Source organism: Lissotriton helveticus, chromosome 6 (assembly GCF_964261635.1).
Source record: "Lissotriton helveticus chromosome 6, aLisHel1.1, whole genome shotgun sequence".
Lineage (NCBI taxonomy): Eukaryota > Metazoa > Chordata > Amphibia > Caudata > Salamandridae > Lissotriton > Lissotriton helveticus.
The window spans coordinates 113,364,060-113,391,878 of NC_136067.1; the positions used below are offsets into that span (position 1 = coordinate 113,364,060).

The 27,819-nt window shown below is 44.2% G+C and overlaps 1 protein-coding gene and 1 pseudogene across 5 annotated transcripts in view; both read left to right on the plus strand.

Annotated features, from left to right (window-relative positions):
* LOC144762305 (exportin-5-like) overlaps positions 1–27,819 on the plus strand; it is a 2,106,094-nt gene that overhangs the window by 49,876 nt on the left and 2,028,399 nt on the right. The window lies entirely within an intron of this gene.
* LOC144761220 (dnaJ homolog subfamily B member 1 pseudogene) lies at positions 1,898–12,759 on the plus strand (annotated as a pseudogene).

A 27,819-nucleotide genomic window follows, 5' to 3' on the forward strand; every position in this document is an offset into this window, starting at 1 on the left:
GTACCATGTAGTAAGTACTGGGCCTTATACAGTCCTCTCCAGGGGACGTTATGGATATTCTATATATCACCCACCTTTTTTATTCGGTATCACACACTCGCTAAATTTTTCACCCGCACCTAGGTGCATTTATCACGCGTTTTCATCTGTTGATTCACCCTGTGCTTTATTTTACCCATCTTGTACTCCAGCTTTAAACTTCCTTTGCACATATCTTAATCGGCATATCATCTCACTATATTGATCGGCACCCATTAACTATTTAAACGGCCATCCTCGTTCCCGGTTTTCAAACCTTCTTTAACCTTCCCAACCCTGACACGGGCTCTGTTTCTTTCTTTTTTCAGCTTCTCCTTGACAAAGGGCGAGTAGCCCGAAATGCATTGGAGTCTTATGGTTTCGCTGTAATGATATGTTGACAATATCAATGAACTTTTTGAATTGAAAAACTTCAAAAACATCAAATAAACCTACTTTGAATTCGACATATTGATTCATTTCTATGAACAACCCGGAGTGCCTCCATGAGGGGATGTAAATGCAAATCGTTTGCTTACACTATCTCATTGATATCTCATGGTGTTTGACGGTTACACCACCCTCGAGTGCACCCTTCCCGAATAACCATTAACTACACCCTCGACCAAACGTGCTGTGCACCTACCTTTTACTCATATTGTGAATCACTTCTTTTCCGCCTACCGGCAGGGAAGCACGCCTATCAAACATGCAATTCGAAGAAATTTCAAGAAGCACTGAAGTGAGGGCTCATACCCTCGCCTATGATGAAAAGGAACGCCAACGCATTTATGGATTGATTGAAGAAGACATCAGCCCGACCACACCCTCTCGCAATAAAGAGCAATGCCTTAAACAACTTTTGTATCTATCGAAACGTCACATCAACCAGAAACTACATGCAAGCACGCTGTTGAAATACCATCGAGCCCTCAGAATTCCGCGCGGTTTACGTATAGCTCTAAAGCCGTCCCTCTGTAAGAATTCCAAAGACTTTAAAGACAAATGGAACGGCATACTCAACAAATGTAGCCTTGACCTTATTTTACTTATTGTTGAAGAATTGGCCAGCATTCTAAAAGACCTCGAACAAGAAATCAAGGAAACTGATCGTCAACTTAAAGATCTACTTACACCAGAAGAACTGACTTCCACACTTGAAGACGTGAAAACCATTCTCGATAAACATCAACGAGAAATCAACGAACGTAAGATTCGTAAATATCGAAGGGACACGCTTGACTACAAGCTCGACGAAGTGTACACTTGGGCTCACGTATACGCCCAACGCCGACGAAACAAACCTTATAACACCCATACTGACACTTCTTCTTCAGGTAGTGATTCGTCTTATCGTCCCTCACAAAAAACATCTACTACTTCCTCTGCAAACCGCCCATCTACTAATGATCAGGCATCTTCTTCTACCATCGGATCAGACCAATCTTCCACAGTTCATTTTTTAGAGTCAGGCCCAGACACAATCGTAGACCCCGGAGGAGCAAGAAGAAAAGAACTGGAAAAAAGTCCTCCGAACACACGAAGCACTGTAACCAAGAAAGATCTGAAGACCAAAAAACCAACTTAGTCATCAATATTTCTGATACAGACATCTCCAAATATCAAATGAACCTCCTTGAAAAGGGCACTTCATTTGTTCCTGTAACCCACACCAACCTCCTCGAGTTGGAAGTGAGCACTTTCAAGCTCACTAGGAAACTTAGGCTACGACACTTCTTTGAAAACATTGTACCTCCAACTACTGACGCTAAAAGTGATCAACTCATGGGTTTACGCCCGCCCAGTAATTATCTGGCCCCCCAGAGCCACAAAAGCATCGATCTATTTGAGAACCTTAGTAAAAAACGACTTGTCCAAAATGAATTTCAAAAATCTCAGCAAACATCGTAACACTTCACTGGCTAACAATCCGAATATTCGATGTGCCAAAGCCGACAAAGGTGGAGCTCTCGTAATTATGAATACAACCATGTACACACAACGTCTACTTGAACATATCCAAGACCCCGACACCTACATGGAGCTTAATAACAATCCCACTAAAGAGTTTCATAACCCTCTACTGAACATCATTGACAAAGCTCACCAATCAGGGATAATTGAAGATCGTACAAAAAAGTATTTGTTTAAAGAATATCCCAGAAGCCCTAAAATTTTCATGAGCCCGAAAATTCATAAAAACCTCCTTGACCCACCTTTTCGGCCTATTGTATGTACAAAAGGATCTATCCATGAGCCCACTGGCAAATATCTAGACAGGTATCTTCAACCTTTTGGTTATCAAATCTTCAAGCTACATAAAAGACACTACCGAATTTCTCAATAAACTTGCTTCAGTTGAAATCACTAATGATGAACCATTGATCCTATGCACAGCCGACGTCAGTTCACTATATACCTCTATACCTCATCAGGGAGGCATTGAAGCAGTTGAACAAGCCTTACTCGAGAGCAACATTGACCCAAAAATGCAGACATTTCTCATGGAACTTATGATCTACACACTGTATCATAGCTATTTCCAGGAAAATGACAAATGGTACCTTCAGCTTACAGGAATGGCGATGGGAAACTGTGCGGCTCCTACCTACGCCAATATATACATGGAAAATTTTGAGAAAACCCACATCTATGAAAACCCGAAATTCCATGGCAAAATCAAAATGTATGTAAGATACATAGACAATCTTTTTTTCCTATGGGCAGACTCACAAGAAGAGCTCATCGCAGCCCTCACAGACCTCAACACCAAGGACTCACGTATCTACCTCACTTGGCAGATAAGTGACACAGAAATCTCCTTTCTTGACGTGCTGGTAAAAATCCACAACCAGAAAATAGTCACCGACTTACATCGTAAAGCCACCGACCACAACAACACATTACATTATCAAAGTTTCCATCAAGGGTCTCTTAAAAAACATCTGCCTTTCTCACAAATGTTGCGTATCAAACGCATTGTTTCCGAACAAGACACTTATAACAATCGCATCAAAGAAATGCACCAACGTTTTTTAGATAGAGGTTACCCCAGGCAAATACTCAATGAAGCAGAAACACGTGTTGCCAACATCACTAAACAACAAAGTCTAGTCAAACACATTAAACCTCCAACTATATACCTCTATACCTCATCAGGGAGGCATTGAAGCAGTTGAACAAGCCTGGTTCTTGTCTCAAAATTCTCCACTGCCACCAACAAGTTCAAGAAAATCATTCTTAATCATTGGTCTATTCTCCAAATAGAACCAGACTTTCGGAACATTTTCAACAGCCCTCCACTGTTCGCTCACACACGTGGTAAAAACATCAAAGAGATTCTCTCCTCGCAACCCACCATTCAACAAATTTTCAAAGGAACCCAACCATGCCAGAATTGTAATAACTGCAATTGCATAATCAGCGGAAATCAAATTAAACATCCCATGAAAGGCAACTCTATTAAATTACGTGTGAACGCAACATGTGATTCCATGAACCTCATCTATGCCCTAAAATGCCCATGCGGCAAACTATACGTTGGCAAAACTGAAAGGAAGATCAAGGTTCGTATTAACGAACACAAGTCCAACATACGTACGAAACAGGAAAAATCTAACATTGCCACACATTTCCAGGAATTCCACCACACCGTAGCACAACTGCAATTTATCGTGCTAGAATGTGTCTCTCGCACCGAAGGGATTGACAACCGCAAACTGCTACTACAGAAAGAACTTGAATGGACTTTTCGTTTGCAAACCCTTAAGCCCCATGGATTAAACGATCGCGTAGAATATAGTTGTTATCTATAATCTATAACTGTTTATCATCCGTATTGCTCTTTATTAATTCTAATCTTTATTAATTCTAATATTTATCATTTACTATTAATCCTCAGTCCTTACGTTATCCTGATAGCCCACTTTAGAGACTTTGTCTTTCATCTGTTTCTTCCCTCCCCATTCAAACATGGCCACCATCCCCAGATTCTGAGTCCTTCCTCTATGTCACGTTTAATTTAATCCACCTCCCTCACAACACGGAGTTTTCCAGACCGTCGCGTTATCTATTTTGACCGCCACGGCGCGTACCATGTAGTAAGTACTGGGCCTTATACAGTCCTCTCCAGGGGACGTTATGGATATTCTATATATCACCCACCTTTTTTATTCGGTATCACACACTCGCTAAATTTTTCACCCGCACCTAGGTGCATTTATCACGCGTTTTCATCTGTTGATTCACCCTGTGCTTTATTTTACCCATCTTGTACTCCAGCTTTAAACTTCCTTTGCACATATCTTAATCGGCTTATCATCTCACTATATTGATCGGCACCCATTAACTATTTAAACGGCCATCATCGATCCCGGTTTTCAAACCTTCTTTAACCTTCCCAACCCTGACACGGGCTCTGTTTCTTTCTTTTTTCAGCTTCGCCTTGACAAAGGGCGCGTAGCCCGAAATGCATTGGAGTCTTATGGTTTCGCTGTAATGATATGTTGACAATATCAATGAACTTTTTGAACTTTTTGAATTGAAAAACTTCAAAAACATCAAATAAACCTACTTTGAATTCGACATATTGATTCATTTCTATGAACAACCCGGAGTGCCTCCATGAGGGGATGTAAATGCAAATCGTTTGCTTACACTATCTCATTGGTACCTTTATAGACCACATATTTGTCTCTCTTGTGGAAAAGTAAATTTTGCCATGTTCTGTGTCCCTACGTGTCCCCCATCTTATGTTATGTGTGCATGATTAATATGCATATGTATTCCCCATGTTCGATTAAAGACGCAATTACAGTTGTGTCCATCCCTAGTATGCCAGTTCCCAGTTCTCGTGAACACTACGAGTATTAGGCCTATGTAAAGTTACGTTGCCACGTTTCTCAGTGTGCACGTTATTTCATTGTAAAGTCCCCGTTTCTAGGCCTCAAAAGGGCCCGGACACCAGATTCAGCTCCTGTCTCCTGAACCCTTGCTGAGGAGCGATACAGCCCCCACCTGTATCCTCGACCCTTCACTTACTTCCTGCCTCACAGTGCCCGGTTCAGCCTGGCTCTGCCTACGAGTCTGCCAAGAGTATGTTATGATTCTAGTTATCAGTTCAGCCCTCCTTCTCTGCATTCCTAAGCTACTGAATCGCATCAATAGTTTCCGTCATTGTCTAGCCTTTACGTCTCCATGTAAGAGAAATACTGCATTTAATGGTCATTTAATATTCTTCATCACGCACTACATGTAGAATAATGCATGCTCCAGTCTTAGAGTCTGTTAGCCTCTCCCCTCCTGACTCTTAGTTTATATCAACATGTCCTCTAAACATTAGATACTAGACAGGGTTTAGGTACATGTCGCCCTGACTCTCCAGACTTCAGTCTCTACTCCTAGCACAGAGTTCATAGCCCCCAGCTTCTCCTAGTAACACGTCATTGTCAGTTTGCGCGCACCATCAGGTTAGAGGTCCCGGCTCCTTAGGTAGCCCCCTCCATGTTTCCGCCCCATTTATGACATATTCTGTTACGTTTACATCACATGTCCATGTATACGCCTCCTGTTACACCTCTTTTCACCCTTATCTTTCGCGACTGCTATTGACCACACCCACTGCTCCGCCTACTGTATTCACTGTAATGCAACTGTTTTAGTATATATGCTTGTGTACTGTTATTAAATGTTACGCCAGTCCAATCCTGTCCCAGGCAGCGCTGCCATCCTATTCCCGTGCAGGTTGTCCTGTTCCTGTCCTTTATGCTGTATTAAACCTGCAAACTCCTACTACCTCGAATCTTGACTCTTATTTATTGAGCTATCTGTTATTGCTATGTCCAGTCAAACCTAGATCCGGTATTATTTATTTATATACCACATAATGGCGCCCGAATAGGGACTTGCCCTTTCCCCACGCGCCGGTGAAGCCACGCCGGCCCCCTGACCCTCTGCAGCCGTGACGGAACCATACCGTGCACGTGCAGATATTTCTGCTTCAAGTATCCCTCAGGCCCACGGAGGAGACGGAGGTGGCGGTCCAGCATCCAGACGAGGCGGTGGAGGAACGCGGCGAGTCCCGACCAGAGCCCAAGCCGAGAGTCCAAGGTCCGAGGTATCCGGAGGCCCACCCGTAACTGAAGTCCGAAGTTCGTCCGTCCGGCGTCGAAGCAGTCCAGTCCAGTCCGAGGCCTTCCGTTCTTGCTGCCCGGTGAGTACCGTTGCTGGGGTAGTATCTAGACAGGGTCAATTTAATTGACTCTGGTCCGTGGGGTTTGGTGGTACACAGATCCCAAAACGAAGTGTCCACTTCGGTGGATGCGGGTCCTGACGTGTCTCTTTATGAGACCGGTAAGTTTCGTACTGTTTTAGCAGTGCATCTAGTTTCTGTTCTAGTCAGTTCTGTTCTCGAGAAGATTCATGTATTCTGTTTTCCGTATTCCAGGTAGTATTCTGTTCGAATTGTTATTTCAAATGTCATTCATGTATTTTTAATGTCGTGGTACGAAAGTGGTGTAGTTATCGTGTTCATTGTGTATTGTATTGTGTCTAGATTACAGTTCAGTCATGCCCCTATTTTCCAAACTACGTCAGTTGAAAACTAGAAAAGGTCTGTTAGAAGCAGCAGTTCCTGTCCCGCCTAGGGACAGTCCAGGTCATTTTATGTATCAGAAGCATGGCATAAGTGCCATATTATATCTAGATTTATGGGTAGAGTATACCAAAGAGTTAGAAGAAAAGTATAGATGGCCCGTATCAGGTACGTGGGATGCCGAGTGCATCATGCGAGTAGAAGAAGCATTATGGAAAAAGAAAGCCAGACAGTCACAGAAAGATGCCATCGAGTTATGGCGCAAAGAATCTCATAAAAGAACCGAAAAAGAAATCAGAAAGTCAGAACTAAGTAGAGAATCCTTAGAACGAGCCCAAGAAAGGGAATTAATCGAGATAGGTGAACGAGTTAAAACCAAACAGTCAGACAGACAGAGGAATGCCCTTATTAAGGGTATGTACCCTCTTCTTGCCGAGGGCTTGCCAAAAGCGACCCCGGAGGCATCCAGTAATTTTCCGCCACCTTTAGTTCCGATCAAGCTACGTCACAAACCGACCACAGCTGATATTTTTATTTCGTCCTATTTGGACGACACAGTCCCAGAATATGCAAATCCTGTTCCGCCAGCTCCTGTAAATAATGTAAATCCTGCTCCTCCAGTCACCGGAGTACCTGCCACGGTACCCCCGGTTCAGCCTACATTACAATTTCCCGCCGCGCCAATACGAAGAGTATCAGTCGACGATTCCAGTATAGGGGCCGCAGGAGGAGGTCCTCCTGGTACCCCGCCACCACACCAACGAGTAACGTTAGTCGAGTTACATGAAAGTGCGTTACAGCGTACGCCCAAATATAAGTCCGTTGCAGATATCCGACGAGCTCTTACTGAATGCCGCTATGATCCAGTTGCAGGTGATGATAGTACAGTTATATATTCCATCCGTGTAAGACGGGTGACCGGGTATTTGGATACCCTACCGAATATGAAAGAAGATCTAGACAGAATATATCGTTTCATCCGTACAGGGGATGATCCAGAAAGTATTAGCGAAGCCATGTCTCAAAGGAAAGCTGAGATCCAGCTCATGTTATTAAAGTTTCTGATTAATTGTTTAATAAGGGAACAAGATTATCCGACCAAAGATCCGGCCGAAATGAGAATCCTGACAAGGTGGAGTGATAATATAGCTGAGGGTAAGCACAGAACCATCAGTAGTATAGAGAGTATGTACAAGAAAATCCGTAAGGAAATAATAAAGTTACACGAACAACGTAAAGCAGCACAAGTAAGCGAGAAAGAGAATGACTCTTCTACAGAAGAGGTAGAGGACGAGAATCCCGCCAGAATAGCGTATGTAGGTAGAACTAGACTTTCCGACCGACATTCACGTCTAGACTACAAGAAAACTGTTCCTCATCCAGCACCAGAACAAAGTTCCCTAGAACAAGTATTTCAAACTACCGATCATATTTTGAAATCACGAATCGGTTATAGTGAGTTAAGTACTATGCATGAACAAGAACTAGCCCGATCAGCAGTCCGATGGATTACTGATTCTACCACTTTTCCAGACGAAATAGTGGCACAAATGTTTCTGAAACTGCCCCCAGCCGAGCAACGACTGGTGGGTATGTATATGATCCAGCACCTCATTACTCTGTATGAGGGTCAACATTCTGATCCAGGTCCGTTACACGATGTCCTGAACGAGTTACTCCAGTATAGATGGAAAGGTTTAGGTACCGATTTAATTAGTGTCATTCTAGAACAGCGCCACAAATATAAAACGTTCCTGAACCCACATTTTGTTCATGTCTCACCTCCAGAAAGTAAACCGTTTTACATAGATAGACAGAATCCGTTACGAGAAGTACACCCAGTCAGGACAGCAGATGGTGAAATGCAAAGAGTATTTGTTTACACCCCGATTACAAAGATGGAACTCTTAGAGATGAAGAAATTAATTCCCTGTCATGACAAAGATCCAGCAGGGTTCCACCGAGAATTAAAAGACATGCTCCGTATGGGAGAATACACGTATCCAGATATTATTAAAATGTTAAAAGTCCTGTTGCCTGCGGGCATATATGAAAAACTCAAGGAAAAAGAATGGGAGGTGGGAGAGAAAAAGATCGATTGGGCAGTTCTAGAAGCTGAAGATAAGATACGAGTACCAGGTACCGGTCTTGGAGAGAAATGTAAAGAATTACCTGAATTATTGATACAAGTTTTGCCAAGATTATTAGCCACTAAAAAGGAAGACTGGGATGCAATCTCAGCCTGTAAACAGAAACAAGACGAAGACACTAGTGATTTTTATTCTAGATTTGAGAAATGCTTTAGTATTAACAGTGGCCTCAAGACAAGTAGCGAGTCATACCCTCATCTTTTTGTTACTAAATTAGTCGAGAATTTGAGTCCACAAGTTAAGAATCGAGTTTTGAAAGTCGAAAGTACCTGGCAAGCTAATACCCCGTCCCAAATGTTACAGATGCTTCAGTATCACCAGAATAGAATCAGAGAAGAGCAAGATCATGAAAGAAAACGTATGAAAGACACGAAAATGAAAGTACTAGTTGCACAATCTGTTCCTCAAGACAGTCAGAAGAGGGGTCCGAATCAAGCCAGTCATCCTGCAGTTCCCGTTAAAGGGACATGCAATTATTGTAAACAGCCAGGTCATTTTATAAACGAGTGTGCAGTTCTGAAACACAACATAGCTACCGGTAAGACTAAAGAAAGACCACGTCCGCCTAGACAAGAACAAGTTTCACAGACTTCTCAGCCACAGAATGCACAACAGACAGTTCCAGCACCGCAGCCTATTGCTGCAACACAGCATGTTACACAGCAGATGTACCAATATGCACAGTCCGAGTATCCAGAGTATCAGCCATATTCATGAAACAGCCTAGAGAGGGAGGTAGGTTTGCCTCTCATCGAGATTCCTGTAGATCAAGAAGGTCCCTATGTTCATAGTCAAGTATTAGGGAAAGACAGAAAGTTTCTGATTGATACAGGGGCATGTAGGACGACCATCAGTCACGCCGAAGTTCCAGGGGCTCCGCTCTCAGGCTCTAGAAATGTTTCCCTTGGATTTTCAGGAAAGCCTATTGTAAACGAGATATCTAAGCCAGTTACTCTAGAAGTAGGTCCATTGTCCCGCACTACTGATCTATTACTTACGAAGTCATGTCCAGAAAATTTGTTAGGCATTAAAACACTGAAAGAATTAGGTGCAGTTATTTGCTGCTCCCCAGAAGGAATACGACTGTTTCTACGTGACTTCAAGGGTCACTATGTATTACGAGATTTTGATCCGAGATTGTCTAATGTTCCGCAGCATCTATGGGCGCAAGGTCCAACTGATGTAGGTTATATGCAAATCACACCCCATCGTGTGACTCTCAAGCCAGGTGTAGTCCTGCCACGAATCAGACAGTACAGATTGCCACCTGAGGCTGTAGCAGCCTTATCCAAAATTATTGACGAGCTCATCGCTCAAGGAGTAGTTGTAGAAACTGACTCCAATGTATGTAATTCTCCGATCATTCCAGTCATGAAACGTACTGATCCAAATGCACCCCCAGTATATCGATTAGTGATTGACCTTCGAGAACTCAATAAATGTATTATTCCCCAGTACCCAGTTGTCCCAGATATCTCTTCCCTATTGACAGCCATTGATTCCGAAGCCTCATTTTTTACAGTCATAGACCTCAAGAACGCGTTTTTCAGTGTCCCCATTCATCCAGACAGCCAGTTTCTTTTCGGATTTTGTTTAAATGGAAGGAGCTATATGTTCACACGAGCTCCTCAAGGTTTCACAGAAAGCCCTAGTATTTATAGTCAAGCACTTAAGAGACAACTAGACAATATTCACATGCCAACTGACACTGCCCTGCTCCAGTATGTCGATGATCTACTGATCACAGCCCGTTCTGAACGTGCTTGCGAGCGAGCATCACTTACAGTCTTGTATTTCCTTGCCGAGATGGGGCACAAGGTGTCCCCTTCGAAGCTTCAATTCTGTGTCCAGCAAGTGATCTATTTAGGCCACTTACTGTCCAAGTGGGGTAGGCAGTTGACACCTGACCGTATCCAGTTAATAGCGAGTCTTCCTCAGCCCAAGACCCAGAAGGAGGTACGTGCTTTTATCGGCCTTACTTCTTATTGCAGACAATGGATTCCTCAGTATGCATTTCTAGCCAAGCCACTGATACAGTTAACGACACAGGAGGCAGCCGTATCGACTGTCCTCCCTTGGACATCTGAACATACACTTAGTTTCAATGAGTTAAAGAAAGCCTTATGCCAAGCTCCTGTTCTAGCTACACCGAACTACAGTAAGCCTTTTACACTTTTCGTCACTGAACGGGAAGGTACAGCATTATCTGTTCTCACACAAGATCAAGCAGGACAATACAAGCCCTGTGCTTATTTTTCGAGCACACTAGATCCTGTAGCCCAGGCTCTGCCTGCGTGCCTCAAGTCAGTTGCAGCCACAGCACTAGCTATCAGACAAAGTGATTCCATAGTATTAGGACATTCCTTGACAGTACAAGTTCCACACTCCGTGGAAGTTCTTTTAAACCGAACACAGACTCAGCACTTGACAATTGCACGTTTAACAGGTTATGAACTGACACTGTTCCAGCCACACATAGAAATCAGACGCTGCAACGTTCTAAATCCTGCTACACTGTTACCGTCAGTTATTTCGAATCCTGCCACACACGACTGTGTGGAAGTAGTTAACACTATGACTAAGCCAAGACAAGATCTGACAGATATTCCATTACCAGAATTCAGGGGTGGGGGAATCCTATCGCCCGACGCCCGAACCATGTTGTTTTTGTTGATGGGCAAGAAGATTTATTGTCTATTACGTCCGACGGACAAGTAGACAACAGGCTGTGGGCACTCTGGGGCTCACAGCCAATCAGAAGCTTGCAGAGAGCCTTTGGCTGCATCTGATTGGCTAGCAGCCCATGACTGGGGTCTAGCCAGTGATTGGCTGTAGGGCTGAAACGTCACTCAGCCTCTGCAAGCAGTAGTCTGTGTCGGCGCGAGCCTCACATTCAGGTAAAATAAGCAGTTTTGCGTATTGTTAGTATCGTGAAGTGTGAGGTTGGATGCTCGCATAAAACTATACTTTACTTGATTGTATGATAATGTGACAGAGGTGCGGTTTATTTTTTTTAGCAACCATGGGCAAAAAGATTAATTAGTGCAAAAACATAGCCCTGGCACGCCGTGGCGCCTGAGAAGAGGAGGTCAAAAAAGCAACATATCGCAAGCAGGCGCGCTGCGCTACCACCCTGACAAAAACAAGGAGCCAGGCTGCTTCAGACGTTGTTAGTGACCCCAAAAAACGAGAGTTCTTCGACAAGTACGGTGCAGATAATTATGAAGGGCATGGGTGGCGGGCTCGGTGGACCTTAATGACCCGTCATTCAGTTACACTTCACTGCGATCCTCATGCTATGTTTTCACAGTTCTTCAGAGACCGCAATCCTTTTGATACGTTCTTCAGTGCACAGAACGAAACGAGGCCATGCAAGTTAATGACACATTTGCCAGCTTTGGGATGGGGGCCGGTGGATTAGGTAACGGGGTTTCCGCGGGCTCGGCGAGGACATGATCACATCAGCAAAAAGCAAGACCCTCCAGCAGTGCGTGAGCTTAAAAGGCATCTTGATGAAATCTACACTGGCCGCAGCAGTAAATGAAGATTTCTGAAAGCGCTTAAATACAGACGGCAGAAATGCACACTCCGAAGGACGAGATCATATTAACATAGAAATCAAGAAAGGGTACGAAGATTACCTTCCCTAATGAAGAAGATGAAACACCCACAAACATCCACTCTGATCTAGTGTTTGTTCTGAAAGATAAACCCCATCTAGTCTTTAGTGGGAAGGCTCAGACATTATCCACCGAGCAAATATCACCCCGAGAGAGGCATTTCTGTGAATGTACCAGTAATGCTCCGACCCTGGACCACAGGACCATCCCACCGGCTTCAAGGATGACGTTATTGAAACTGAGAATCCCAGGCGAATGCCTCCTGCCACCCAAAGCCCCAGAGCAGCAGGGCGACCTCATCCTCGAATCTGAAGCGAAGTTCCCAGAATAAATTCCTCCTTCCTCAAAAGAAATACTGGAGCGGATACTGCCCGCATAGCCACAACGCCGACAAGACAATCGAACCGGAAAGTTGGTGTTTGTTTACAGCTGATATAATTTGTCAGGAGAGGGCGCTGTATGGCCGGATGAAATTTTTTTAAAAGCAAGAGTTACACAGAAATATTTAATAGTAACATGCTTATACACTCTTGTATTAAAACTCGTTTCATGTTAAGTTTTTATCTACTGGGCCTGACCAAAGTTAGTCTCAGTGTGTGTGAAACTTGGGGTTGCACTTTGGCAAGCTGTTGATTTTCACCGATATACAGCGGGGTATCATGACTTCACTGTGCACCGAGGGTTAGATTCTTGTAAAATATAAAAAATGTAAATTCGAATTTGTATAGCGCAGACTTGAACATCTGCATATGAAATTAAAATAAGCCAGACAGCAGAGGCGCAACTAGAGCCACATTTCGGGGGTGGGGGAGGGGGGGGGTAATCTTTCAACCATAGGCAGATAGTGGTGATGCAGGAACTCGGAGAAGGGGTGAAAGCACAATAAAAGCCTCGTTAACAAGTGAATGGTCTTTGAAAGACCTGTGAAGTACTCCGGTGTAGCTGTGTGTGTGCCTGCGAAGCTGTCTCAGCCCAGACTGACACACACGACAGGGGTTGGGGGAATAGAATGGGGGCTGAAGCCCTTTGACCCCAATGAGCGTTGCATGCCTGCCATACAGGGATACCATTTCTCCTGACTGGATGCAGCTGAGTGAGGGGAGTTCTCAATGAGGTGGGAAAGCACTTATTTGTGAAGTGTCCAAGTCGCTATCAGATGTTACTGGAAGGGGAGAGGTTTTAACTTTCCCATCCTTTGCATGGACATTTTAGGGGGTTGGAATGCTTTCATTTTTTTTTTTAAATCCTTTCATCTCTGGTAATGTCCATTTTCAGGCGTAAGGGCCTTTGCTTCTGTGGAGCTTCTGAGAATCGTGGACAGTGTTTCTGTAAATCTCGCCTCTTGTAAGTAATCTACTTAAGAGAGTGATTAAAATATCTTTTTTTGTTAAAGCACTGCTAGAGTGTTCACGAACGTTATTTTTTCGAGCAGATCGCTCTGAATAGAATAGAACTGCTGCGCCTGCTGTGACGGACCTTGTGTACTGAGATACCCTTGTGGCTGCAGGAGGCGCGGGCTCCCATCGACCTCATCGCTGCTGTTGGAGCAGTGCAGACTGTGCACCTTTCCATATGTGGGCAAAGCAGATTCAAACTCCCTTTCACACCAGACTTGTGAAAGAGATGCCAGATTGGGCAATTTTCCTCACAAATCGGTGATATTTTTCCCATTTGTGCGAGAAAATACTCAATTGACCAGTGCCTTCTATTTTTTAAGCTTCATTTGGCCCATTGTGCGCATTTTTATAAGCTGCGGCGGCGCATCAGCGTCAGCACTGTCATTTATCATTCTTGAGCTGCAGGCTTGCTAAAAATTGTTAAAGGATACTGGCAATACTGGATAATGGGTATGGAGGTACCCTCCAGAGTATCACATCATTAGAGGGCGGCGCAAAGGTGGCATTGCATTTGCAGGACTCACTATGATGATTATGTCTACTCTTGAGGAGGGTCCTGTCAGTCTGGAACAGAGGCACGACGCGTAAATTGCACCATTCTCATAATTGTTTGTTAAGACCTAAAACGCCATGGCAGGGCTTCAGACCCAGATCTGAATGTGGGTGAAATATATATTTATTTTGAAAAGTGAACGTTGTTTTCCATAGAACATAGTAGCCGCCTCAATGTACTAATAATATCAAACTCTGCTATTTGTGATGTTGCAGAATGCTTCATGACGGTCTGGAACTATTTAAGTTCTCTTTTGTGAAAGAGAACCTGGCTGAATAAAAAATGGATTCCATGCTTAATTTGTGTGATCTTAGGGCAAATATTTATTTCATCAAAACATTATCTTCATAATGAAGAATGGAAGCACTTTCAAATGCATGCGTTCAGAATACCAGCCATACAAAAACCTGTTGTTTTTTAATTAATAGACGACAATGTTCTATAATATTCTGTCCAAAGTACAGTGTTCACATGACAACTGCCTTGCCTCTTGGTTCAATGGCATGCACGCAGTGTGGTACATCATAGAATGTTAAGACTGATGGCGCGGGCAAATCGAGCATGAGGGTTCCGTTTTCTACTTATACATTTCAGATAAGACACAATCAGTGAGATTCTAGCGTTCCGTTTTCTACTTATACATTTCAGATAAGACACAATCAGTGAGATTCTAGCTCCGTGGTGGGGCATGAAATAGGCTTCTGTGTCTGTAGGCAAGCCAAAGGGGGTCCATTTTTGATCAGTAAATACATATTTCCCAAACATGTACCCCTTTATTTCGTAGGCGCATGCATTTATGATGATGCCCGCTGCATTTGCACACATCCTCATAAATCTGTGAGCCTAGGAAATTGTCCAGTCATCATCATGGCTGTTTGTTTTTCCTCTTATATTCACAATACTACACAGCATCAGCCAAAAACTTTTTGCTAATGATGCACAGCATGGCCAAAAAGCACTGGCAAAACCAATAGGTCAGAAAAGCAAGCTCCTTCTCTGATCAGGCAGTAAATAAAAAGTAATTCTGCTCGTGCAGCTTTCTGATAAATGTACATGATCATCAAGCATGCATGTGTAAGTGGTGCGACGTGATTGCGTCATCACTTTTAGGTCTGGCTTTAGCCAAGACCTTTTGATTTTACTAAAATAATATGTATAATATTACTTAATGGGGCATTCCGCCACCTCTATTCACCTATTGGTCTGTTGTTGTCATTTCCATGTGCTTCCACCCACTACAGCATGGGGATGTGGGTTAGCATCATCACTTAATCCTCCGGTTAAAGTCACTTTGAGTAGCTGCAGTGCATTATTCTCTTTTACAAGGTGCACATGCACACTCAAGGAGGTTCCTTTAGTACCAGTGTTGCCAGATGTGATAGTAGGACACATTTGAAGTGAGCCCATGGCATATTTCAGCTTTATCAGTTCCTATGTCCTTCCAGCGCTGTTGTAAATTCTGTTTGAAGTTGACTGCTGCTATTTCATGGCATTCCTGGACTCTCTTTCACCAGTGGTTGTTTGATCAACTTTGTCCAGGGAAAAAACACATTTTATGGTGTTTAATTTGCTGCAGTTATATTGAAATATAGGTGGGGTGTGTAACTTGGTTTTTAGTATCCAATATTTCTTTATACTTGGTACCCTCTTTCCTTCCAATTTCTTTCTTTCCTTTTTGTCTTCCTTTTTTCCTTCTTTCTTTTCTGCCTTTCCTGTTTATCTTCACTTTTTCCATTCCTTTCCGTATTACCTACCTTCATTCTTTATTTTTCTTTCCTTTCTTTTTGCCTTATTTTCTTTTACCTTTAATTTTTTTCTTTCTGTTCATTCTTTCCTTTATTTTATCCATCAATCATCTTTCTCGAGCAGTCAGTTACACATAATTTCTAATGTTTTTCATTTATTTTATTTATTGGTAACATGGATGGTAGATTTGCATTATTATAAAGCATTTGCTGATTTTAATAAAACAAAAATATAGTGAATGTTTCTCTGTCAGCCCTTCTACTTGTTGTAGGGACGGGAGTAGGTGGGACAAGTGGATTTTACAGGACATGTAGATCTCAGTGGCATTTTGTCCCTTGGCCAAGTAGATTATTTTAAAAATTCCACACCCCTGCAGATCCCGACCTGACACTTTATGTGGATGGTTCATGTATGAGAACAAGTACAGGAGAACTAGTAGCCGCGTATGCAGTGACTACTGACACTGAAGTTATAGAAACACACCGTATTGACACCCTGTCCGCTCAAGCAGCAGAGCTAGTTGCTCTGACACAAGCCTGCATACACGCCAAGAACCTGAAAGTCAATGTTTACACAGATTCACGTTACGCATTTGGAGTCGTACACGACTTTGGAGTGCTCTGGCAGGAGAGAGGTTTCATGACTTCTCATGGAACCAAGATTCAGCATGGTCTCCTTATTCAAGCTCTGTTAGATGCCATACATTTACCGACATCTATTGCTATCATGAAATGCAAAGCACATACGAAAGTTACTGATACTATTTCTCAAGGTAATGATCTAGCAGATCGCACAGCCAAGCTTACAGCACAGACTCCAGACATTTCAGTTAATCCAACACAGACACATACTCCAGATCCGACTACCTGTATGACAGTTAAGGACCCCACTCAAGATGTCATAGATATCCAGTTACATGCTACTCCCGATGAAATCAAGAAATGGTCAGAACAAGGAGGGGTCCAGACAGATCAGGGATGGGTAACGAAGGGAAAAGCCACATGGTTTCTCCCCGACTCTATGGTTCAAGTCATTATCAATACCGCACATAGTCCAGCACATTTAGGAGAAAAAGCTATGTTAGATAGTATCCAGAACATTTGGTTCAACAAGCATTTACGAGCTGCAGCCAAGCAGAAAGTCCGTACCTGTATGATATGTTGCCAGTTTAATCCAGGTAAAAGTGTCCCGGTGGAACAAGGTGGATTCCAGCCCCCTGACCACCCTTTTGAAGTCCTCCAGATGGATTATATTCAGATGGAGCGATGTCGAGGTTTCAAGTATGTCCTTGTAGTTGTATGCGCTTTGTCCAGGTGGACAGAAGCATATCCAGTCCCAGATTACACAGCCACGACCACTGCCAAGCAGTTGGTTCGTGAATTCTTCCCCCGTTACGGACTCCCTAGGGTCGTATATTCTGATAACGGCCAGCCATTCTCATCTGAGCTCATGAAACATATTTCCCTTTTGTTAGGGTACCAGTGGAAGTTCCATTGTGTACGCCATCCTGAAGCAGCCGGTCTCGTAGAGAGACATAACCAGACCCTGAAAATCCGCATCGCCAAAATATGTAAAGAGAAAGGTGTGGACTGGTTAGTAGCTCTGCCAGTCGCTTTGTTTTATATGCGCATGGTCGCACATTCCAGATCAGGTCTGTCCCCGTACGAGGTCGTATTCGGCCGCCCCCCTAATATGTGGGGTACACCTAGACCCCGAAGTATTACCGATGTTTCAAGTAATATGCTGACAGATTACCTAGCTTCCTTGATGTCTGCCCTACACTCTTGTCGTTCACAGGTTGCCGCCGCATTTCCAGACAATACCGAGGTGGCACCGCATGAAATCGTTCCCGGATGCATGGTTCTTGTCCGGAATTTTGATCGTTCAAGTCCGCTGGAGCCCCGCTGGAAGGAGCCCAAGCAGGTCCTCCTGGCCACCCGTACTGCCGTCAAGCTGGAAGGCAGGAAGGGCTGGGTCCACCTGTCTCATGTGAAAAAATTTTATGGACTAAAGACTGTTTCCAAGAACATTTGCGAGGATTTCAAAGATTGCCAAAGTACTATTCTTAAGGACTGTCCCGCAAAAGACAATGATACAGATTCCTCCCTGTTAGAGAAAACTCCACAACAGGAGTATAAGAAAAAATTAAGGTCTAGTAAAATAAGTCAGCCAGTTTGATTGTCTAAGTCCTCCCCTAGGTGAAACGGTTAGACCGGTTTCTGACATGTATAAAATAGACCCCCACAGAGAGAGAGTTAGTGAGAACTCTAAAAGTTGCACTATTATTTTATGTTTTCTGCTATATCTCAGCCTTATGATTACCTGCACAAGTTATGCATTTTATTTGTATTTTCCAGTTTCAGATGTAAATAAGTCTGCTAATGCTACAGTAGAGCACACGTTTAGTGATCTGCCTCCTCATGAACTCTCATATCGTCTTGCTATGCGAAATAATTCCTTTATCCGCATGTTACATTATACACACCAGACCAGCAATGCCACTAATTGTTGGGTGTGTGGTCGACTCCCCCCTTTCCAGACACCGAAGGGAGTTCTGCCACTCTTTCCTTATCCATTTTCACATAACGGTTCATGTGGAGCATGGTCCACGTTAACGTCATCCTCAACAGATATGTCTTTTCTTAACAGTACATGTTTCCCAGACAAGCAAGGTCTTCCCCACAGAACAGGGCTAGATCTAGAAAATGAAGTTTATAATTTGGGTAATTATTCTTCGAATTTTATGGTCCTGAATGTTCAGTCTGATACTACTCCAGACTTACCCTCTATGTCAGTATTACCAGTCAAAGGTGAATTATGTGTCCGAAAGAATGGTTCCGTACATGTAGGTCATAGTGATTGTACTACTATTGTCAAGTATAGTGACAGTAGGAAATCTATTTTCAAAGCTTCACGTCATTCTTATTTTGTTTGTGGTCAGACCGCATATGTTCGTCTGCCCCTCGATTGGGAGGGAACCTGTTATATTGCCTTCCTACTGCCACCAGTTTTCCTAGCCCCACCTGACTATCATAGGAATTCCCACCTAGTACATACGAGACACAAGAGAGACCTCCCGATTGTCGATTATACTGAAACTGCTCTAGAACAATACATAGATATCAATAAAGGTGTCTTCCCCTATTTAGGTACTGTCGTGAATAGTAAACTGATACGTAGATTAACGAGAACCCTTGAAGCAGTAGTGATTGAGACTACCTCTGCTCTAGGTAACTTAACCGAAGAGCAATCCTTTATGAGAATTGTCGTGCTCCAGAATCGTCTCGTCCTTGACGTCATACTGGCCGATAGGGGCGGGGCATGTAGAGTCATCGGATCTAGTTGCTGCATTTTCATTCCTAATAACGCGCCGTCTGTTTATTCAGCTATTACCAGACTCCATAATATTGCCCATATGTTACACCAAGATCCAGGCACCTGGACATGGTCCGGTTGGTTCTGGAATATAATTTCCGCCTGGGGATGGAAAGTATTATTCTTTCTAGGTATTGCAGTAGCGATCATATTCAGTTGCTGCCTCTGTATACAATGTGGCCCTGCGATTTGCGGCATTTGTGCTACCTCTTGTATTCCTAGTCCCAAGTCCCGTCCTAAATCCCGTTCCAAGAAAATTCGAGACGAGCAAATGATACTGTATGAAATGATAGATGGTATCATGAATATTGATGTTTCCTGATGGAAACGTAGTGACAAGGAGGGAATGTGGAAAAGTAAATTTTGCCATGTTCTGTGTCCCTACGTGTCCCCCATCTTATGTTATGTGTGCATGATTAATATGCATATGTATTCCCCATGTTCGATTAAAGACGCAATTACAGTTGTGTCCATCCCTAGTATGCCAGTTCCCAGTTCTCGTGAACACTACGAGTATTAGGCCTATGTAAAGTTACGTTGCCACGTTTCTCAGTGTGCACGTTATTTCATTGTAAAGTCCCCGTTTCTAGGCCTCAAAAGGGCCCGGACACCAGATTCAGCTCCTGTCTCCTGAACCCTCGCTGAGGAGCGATACAGCCCCCACCTGTATCCTCGACCCTTCACTTACTTCCTGCCTCACAGTGCCCGGTTCAGCCTGGCTCTGCCTACGAGTCTGCCAAGAGTATGTTATGATTCTAGTTATCAGTTCAGCCCTCCTTCTCTGCATTCCTAAGCTACTGAATCGCATCAATAGTTTCCGTCATTGTCTAGCCTTTACGTCTCCATGTAAGAGAAATACTGCATTTAATGGTCATTTAATATTCTTCATCACGCACTACATGTAGAATAATGCATGCTCCAGTCTTAGAGTCTGTTAGCCTCTCCCCTCCTGACTCTTAGTTTATATCAACATGTCCTCTAAACATTAGATACTAGATAGGGTTTAGGTACATGTCGCCCTGACTCTCCAGACTTCAGTCTCTACTCCTAGCACAGAGTTCATAGCCCCCAGCTTCTCCTAGTAACACGTCATTGTCAGTTTGCGCGCACCATCAGGTTAGAGGTCCCGGCTCCTTAGGTAGCCCCCTCCATGTTTCCGCCCCATTTATGACATATTCTGTTACGTTTACATCACATGTCCATGTATACGCCTCCTGTTACACCTCTTTTCACCCTTATCTTTCGCGACTGCTATTGACCACACCCACTGCTCCGCCTACTGTATTCACTGTAATGCAACTGTTTTAGTATATATGCTTGTGTACTGTTATTAAATGTTACGCCAGTCCAATCCTGTCCCAGGCAGCGCTGCCATCCTATTCCCGTGCAGGTTGTCCTGTTCCTGTCCTTTATGCTGTATTAAACCTGCAAACTCCTACTACCTCGAATCTTGACTCTTATTTATTGAGCTATCTGTTATTGCTATGTCCAGTCAAACCTAGATCCGGTATTATTTATTTATATACCACACTCTGACGATGCAAACTTTTTTAGATTCGTTTAACATCGACTCAAGTGAATACAGTGACCATAATCCTCTAACAATCTGTGTAAACGGTTCCTGGGGAAAAAAAGGTGAATAAGAATAATAGCCTAGGTAGGCTGGGAACAACAGATGGGAGGAGGCGACTTAAATGGTCAATGGTCGCTGCGGATAATATCTATAAAAACATTGTTGAAAGTTGTGCGGAGGATATCAAAGACTGTACCATTGAGGGGGGAGACCCCAGGCAGGTCCTAGCTGCTTATCAAAACGTATCGGAGAAGGTGTCAGAATTATTATCTGTCCCCAATAAGAACCAGGTGAAAGTAGGTCCGAGGTGGTTCAGACATGACTGCACTAAAGCTGCACGCAAACTTAGGTCTGCTTTGTCAGCTACCCCGAGGAATCGGGAGGATGTAAAATTCTGCAGAAAGGAATACAAGGTTGTCATTGCTTCCCGCAAGGAGTTTTTAAGAAGGGAGGCCTGGGATGAAATACTTGACCCCTCCACCTTGAATTGCAGCACCAAGTTCTGGGCACTGGTCAAAAAACCTTTTTTGGTAGAGGAACCAGGTGACGGACTTGACTGCTGCATAACTAAGGAGGAGTGGGAATGTCATTTCAAAAACCTGTACTATACAGCGGATCCCATAACCGTTGATGTTGCCCCCTCCGACAGGGGAGGCGATATTAAATTTGACAAAAGGGAGGTATTGGATGCCATAGAGGGGCTCACAGCAAATAAAGCTCCTGGACCTGATGGAATCCCACCGGATCTCTATAAATCAGATCCAGACTTTTGGGCACCCATTCTGGTGGCAGTATTTAATGCTGCCACTATGGTGGGTTGTCCAAAGTCTTGGGGATTGTCAACTATTGTCCCTGTCTTCAAGAAAAGAGATAGGGGAAGTGCTCTCTGCTATCGCCCTATATCACTTATAGATTCTATGGTCAAGATTATGGGGAGAATCTTATTGCAGCGTTTAACAAATTGGACTGCTGATAATAATATTATGTCAAATTCCCAATACGGCTTCTGTGAAGGCCGTTCTACTATAACACAGTGCCTTAATCTGTTTCTCATACTAAATAAATATACTGTTGTACAGAAGGGAGCAGTACACCTTGCCTTCATGGATCTGTCATCGGCCTTCGACTGTGTTAACAGGGGAAGGCTGTGGCAGACCATGAATTACAAAGGTGTCGATAGGGGGATTGTGGACTTTTTGGTGGATTTGCACAGCGATACCAGAGCCAATGTTAGGTTCACATCCAACGGGGAAACCACGGGAAATTTTAGTATTAAAAAGGGAGTGCGCCAGGGCTGTATCCTGGCTCCATTCCTTTTTAATTTTTATATCAATGACTTAGATTCCGTGCTACAGGAGGTAAAATCAGATTGTCCTAGAGTCGGCAGGAGGGGTATTCCTGTACTTTTATACGCAGATGATGCGGTTTTAATTTCAAGAACAGAAAAGGGTCTCCAGGCACTTCTGAATGCTTTTAATAACTTTATGATTAATAGGGACCTTAAGGTCAACAATTCTAAATCATATATAATGCATGTTGGCCGTCAATCAAAAAAGAATTTCATTTTTAAACTAGATGATGTACTGATCCCCATCACTCATACATTTTCATATCTTGGTGTTTTATTTGACACAAAGCTCAGTTGGGCCCCACATGTGGCAAGAAAGAAGGGGGAAATGACCAGAGTAAATGCCTCCATTTTTAACTTCGCTACTAAATTGGGGAAAAAGCCAAACGCTGCCATGATGAAATTATACAACGCTAAATCGATAGCTACTGCAGTTTATGGCAGTGAGATATGGGGCTATGCTCGTGGCGATCAGCTACAGATCACAGAAAACAATTTCTTAAAGCGTCTGCTCTGTGTCCCAGCCAGTACATCGAATCCAGCAGTACATGAAGAGCTGGGAAGCCAGTACCTAACCGACATTGTTGGATTAAGACCACTGACATGTTGGGTAAAATTATGGTTAAATCATGATATTCCGTTAACCCACCAGATAGTGAAAGATCTTGTTTCGCATGATAATGCAATGTGTGTACCCTGGCTTAAATACTTGAAGTCCCAATTCTTGAAGCTTGGACGCTTGAACCTGTTTGAAAACCCGATTGAGATAGTGAAGGGTGATGTGGCAGCAATTAAGAGGGCTTTTTATAAGGACAGAAGGGCCCAAAGAGAAGAAGTCGAGCTATTGAAACCTAATGTTAGGAAATATGTCATGCTAAGAACTTGTGATACTATGGAACTATACCTAACATGCTCCTTTACTTCGCATGAAAAATATTTGCTGACACGGTTCAGGTTTAACATCTTTCATCTCCTTTTAATCAGACCAAAGTTGGACATTTTTAAGAAAACTGCAGCTCCCTGTGGCTGCGACGGGAAGTCTCCACAGGATATGCTGCATTTTATATTTTTATGTAGATTTTATGAATACCCCCGTAGATGTTACCTTGTTACCCTTTTAAAGAAACTAAATTTTAATCAAATAAGACCTGCACTTATGTATTTACAGCTTTTGCACAGCGACAGTGTCCTTCAGGTGATAGAATTCCTAAAACTAACTGTGAGAATAAGAAAATGTTTAGATGAGTGACTATATACCCCTGAAGGATGATGCACTAACGCACTTTGTTGCACTTCAGTATTATCTGCACTTTAACTGTGATTTTGATTTTGCCTACTTACTCATCAAAGAAAATTGTATGATCTATGAAATATGTATTATCTGTCCAGATGTAACGATGATTTTATTTATGAAATGTTCATTGATTTTGTGCTTTTATGGATTGAAATATATCCGAAATAAAGTCTATTGAATTGAATTGATTGACCTGCAAATGACTGATTGTCACTAGTGTTTTTACCCATTGACCCCAATGTTGTATTTTCTGTGTATTATTTTGCACTGATTTATTAGTGCTTTTAATATCTATAGCTCCAGTTATATGTATGCTATTTTGTTCGTTTTGGTGTCTAAATAAAGATAAAAATACCCTTTTATATAAATTGGTGTTGGATTTCTCTTGAGTTGTCAATTACTTATTGTCCTTGTTGGTCCTTTGAAATTCCTAGCACATGTTCTAGTAAAGCATGCCTTCTCTTTGGCACACTACCAGGACTGAGCTAAGGATTTATTATTGTGAATCCAAAGACCATCTTTAAGGTATTGTGATAGTATTACACGGTGAGGTCTCATCCCCACATCACCTAATGCTCCAATTTCCTACAATCACTATATGCCTTTTTGGTCTTTATGTACAGTCTGCATCATCTGAAAATCCTGTAGACCACAGGAAGCCCACCCCCATGCTTTTTATCACTGGATGCTATTTATAGCTCAGAAAAGTTTCAAGATTTGATTTGTTTGCGTTCATCTGACTATAAGTGAGTTTCTTGCTTGAATCGTACATCGTTGTCACTTTGCCTAAGTTCTTATATGATTGCTGCCTACTTAGCCAGGCTATTCAGCTTATATACTGTGCATGTTGTACATTTGTATGGAACAACAACGAGGGGATACATGGAATGCTGTATTAATCTCAGCCTCTGGAAATGTTGGAATGTTATTCAATCTTACTGAGTCCAGCGCCTGTCTGGGGGCTCTGTGGGTATTCAGAAGAGCGTCTCTTTCCACCAATGTGCTTTTTATACTTTTTATTTTTTTAAATTTTATTTGTACTTTTCAAATTACAGTATGGAACATTTCATAATTTTCAATTCATGGCATCGGCACAGTATACATATCATATATAACCACAGTACAGAAATCAGTGTTGTTGCAGAACATCTCATCAATAGGACAGAGAGTTATAGACATGGTGTTAACAGATTTCATCTTGTAGGGCGAGGGTGAGCATGACAGTGGCATAAGTACAGTACAGCCATTAAACATCTGTAAGTGACAGCAGGTAGGACGTAAGCGGCCCCCAAATGTCCCGTGGCTTGGATGCAGACGGTAGTTCCTCTGCATAGCATGTGAGCTGGTCACGACAATAAGTCAAGTCCTGCAACCACAGCCCAGTTGTAGGCCCTATTCTACTCTCCCAGCAAATATAGATCCTGTGTTTAGCCATCTGCAGTGCTATGGACACAAATCTCTTATTGGAAGCTTTTACTTTAGCCCCAATCACCAGCAGACACATCCCTGAGTTACATTCGACAGTTTCTCTAATCATCAAGCAAAGAATTCGTACAACTGAGCCCCAATATTCAAGTATTTTAGGACATTCCCGAGCTAGATGATAAAAACCAGCCCCGGGTTCACCACAGCGTTTACAGGCGTCCGTTTGTCGGAGCCCACATTTATACAGTTGTGCAGGAGTATAGTATAACTGATGCAAGTACTTAAAATGCAACAACCGTAGATTGCCATTTGCCATCAGTTGGCCTGTCAGGCAGCAGCTATTTAACCAGTCCTCTTCAGAGAGTAGCTCTGGCAGCACAGCATTCCATTTGTTCAGTGCAGTCGCGCCCCCAGGTGTCTTGTCATTCTGCGATGCCCTATAGCGTTTGGTGACTAGTTTGGTCTTGGATGTAGCAGTGTATAGGAGTTGTAATGCCTCAAGGGTTGGCGGTTCTGAAGGGAAGTGTGGGTAAAGCACACGCATGGGTGAGCGCAATCTAGTATATACAAATAATTGCATGGCAGAGGTCTCACCTCGGGTGGCCAAGCCCTCTTAGGGTACGAATTGGCCTCTGGGGAACACATCCGCCATGATGGACAATCCCATCTCCCCAAGTGTCTTCAGTGTGCCAGCCTCCTGGGTGACTGAGATCTCCGAATGATGGAGCAGCGGCATATTAGGAGCGTACGGCGGTAATTTATGCGCTCGCTGACCTAGGTCGTGCCCAGCTCTAGATGCAATTCGTATCGTATCAAACTCCCCTTTTTCAAATATCGTGTATGTGTTCACTATCATGGCCTTAAGTGATATAGGGTGCACAGCGCCCACATCTACCGCCACTTGCGGAATATATGCTGGGTCATGCTGCCAATAATAGGCGTATTGCGTCTGCGCACAAAGATAGTAATGATGGAAGTCAGGCGCTGCAAAGCCGCTTTGATCATATGGAAGGGTGAGTGTCTCCCACTTGAGTCGAGGCTTCTCTCCTCCCCAGGCCAGCGTGATCAGTATCGAAGAAGTGTCGCGTTTGGTGTACCGGAACATTTGAAAAGAAATACAAAAATCGTGGAAGAACCACCATTTTCATCAATGCTATGGGGTTTGCAAAGGACAGGGGCAATTTAATCCAACGATTCACCTGCTCTTCCAACCGCGTGATGGCGGTGCCAAAGTTAGTTTGTATGACTGTCTGTTGGTCCCTGTGCAGCCATATTCCTATATATTTTGAAGTGTCTGTACACCACATCAGACTGGATCCGGAAATTGTTTGCGTAGCAGTACCCTTGCGTGTCGGTAGGCGTCGTCTGCGGCTCCACGTCCGTCGTTGGCGTCGTGGGTGCCGTGATGACGTCGTCGGAGTACTTAGACGTCGCCTCCGCGTGCTGACGTCAGTTCTTCTTTTTTCCGCGCCAGCAGCGCAGATCCGGAAAAAGTGGTACCTTAGTCAATTTTTGACTAACTTTTTACGATCATCTTTCGAGTCTTCGACTCGTTACGGGGCCGGTAGGGATGCCAGGTTTTAAACCCTGGAAGGACTGCGACCGACTGATGTCGGTCACCAACCCTCACCGCCGGTGTCTCCACTGTCTCTGCGTCGACCACGACGACAAGCAACTCGAACTCCGGCAGTCGGCCCCGTGCCGCGAAAGGTACCGGTCCGGACGGAGGTCGAGGGACAGGTCCCAGGAGCAGAGTCATCATAGCTCCGGGAGTCGACATCACTCCTCAGGTTCGAAGTTGTCCGGTAAGCACAAGAAGTCGAAGAGACGTCATCGCTCTTCCGACTCCCCCGACGCTCGCGCGACGTGGCCGGGGGTTCGGGTGACACCGCCCACGCGGCTCCGTCAGAGTCGCGGGCGTCGCGTCCTGTCCCACACCCTCCGGTCCCTGGACCGCACGCGACGCCGGAGGAGATCGAGCGTTTCCTCATGGCCATGAGTTCCCTCACTTCTCCGGCGGGCTCCACGGCGCCTTCGGGCCCAGCGGACCCGTCTGGGGGTCCTAGCGGGTCGGGTGCTTCGGCCCCGGCGCCGCCGGCGCCTTCGGGCCCGGCGCCACAGGGCCCCACTGGATCCGCTTCTGGATCCTGGTCGTCGCCGGTTGACCTGATGACCTCACCGGCGCCGGTCCCTCAGGTGTGGTGTCCCCCCTGGTGCCGCCTTCGGGCGGCGCAGTCCCCGATGCCTCCCTCAATCCGGTCCCGGCGCGCTGCTCTTGACGCCGTTTGGAGAGTTTTACTTCAATGAACCGGCCCCATCGTTTGACACCCCTGAATTTCAGGAGGTGGGTGATAAGGAGTATTGGGAGGGGTCTGAGAACCCTCTGACACGAGAGTGTCAGTCCCAGGAGAACTGGACAGGTGGACTTGGGGATGCCAGTGGTCTGGACACCTCGCCAGACACTGGTTTTCTCTCACCTCCTACCGTGGCTACGGAGGAGGGGGCAACCTACAGTGTGGTGTTGACGCGGGCGGCCAAGGCCTTGGGCCTTGAGCTCCCCGTCGCGGCCGTGAGGACTAACCTCCTCACTGAGGTCCTTAAACCGCAGTCAAGCTCGGCTGAGCCTCTGCTGCTGTTTAATGAGGCCTTAACCGACGTTCTTTTGGGCACTTGGTCCAGGCCCGCTACAGGCTCGCCTGTAGATAGGAACGTGGCCAGACGCCACCGC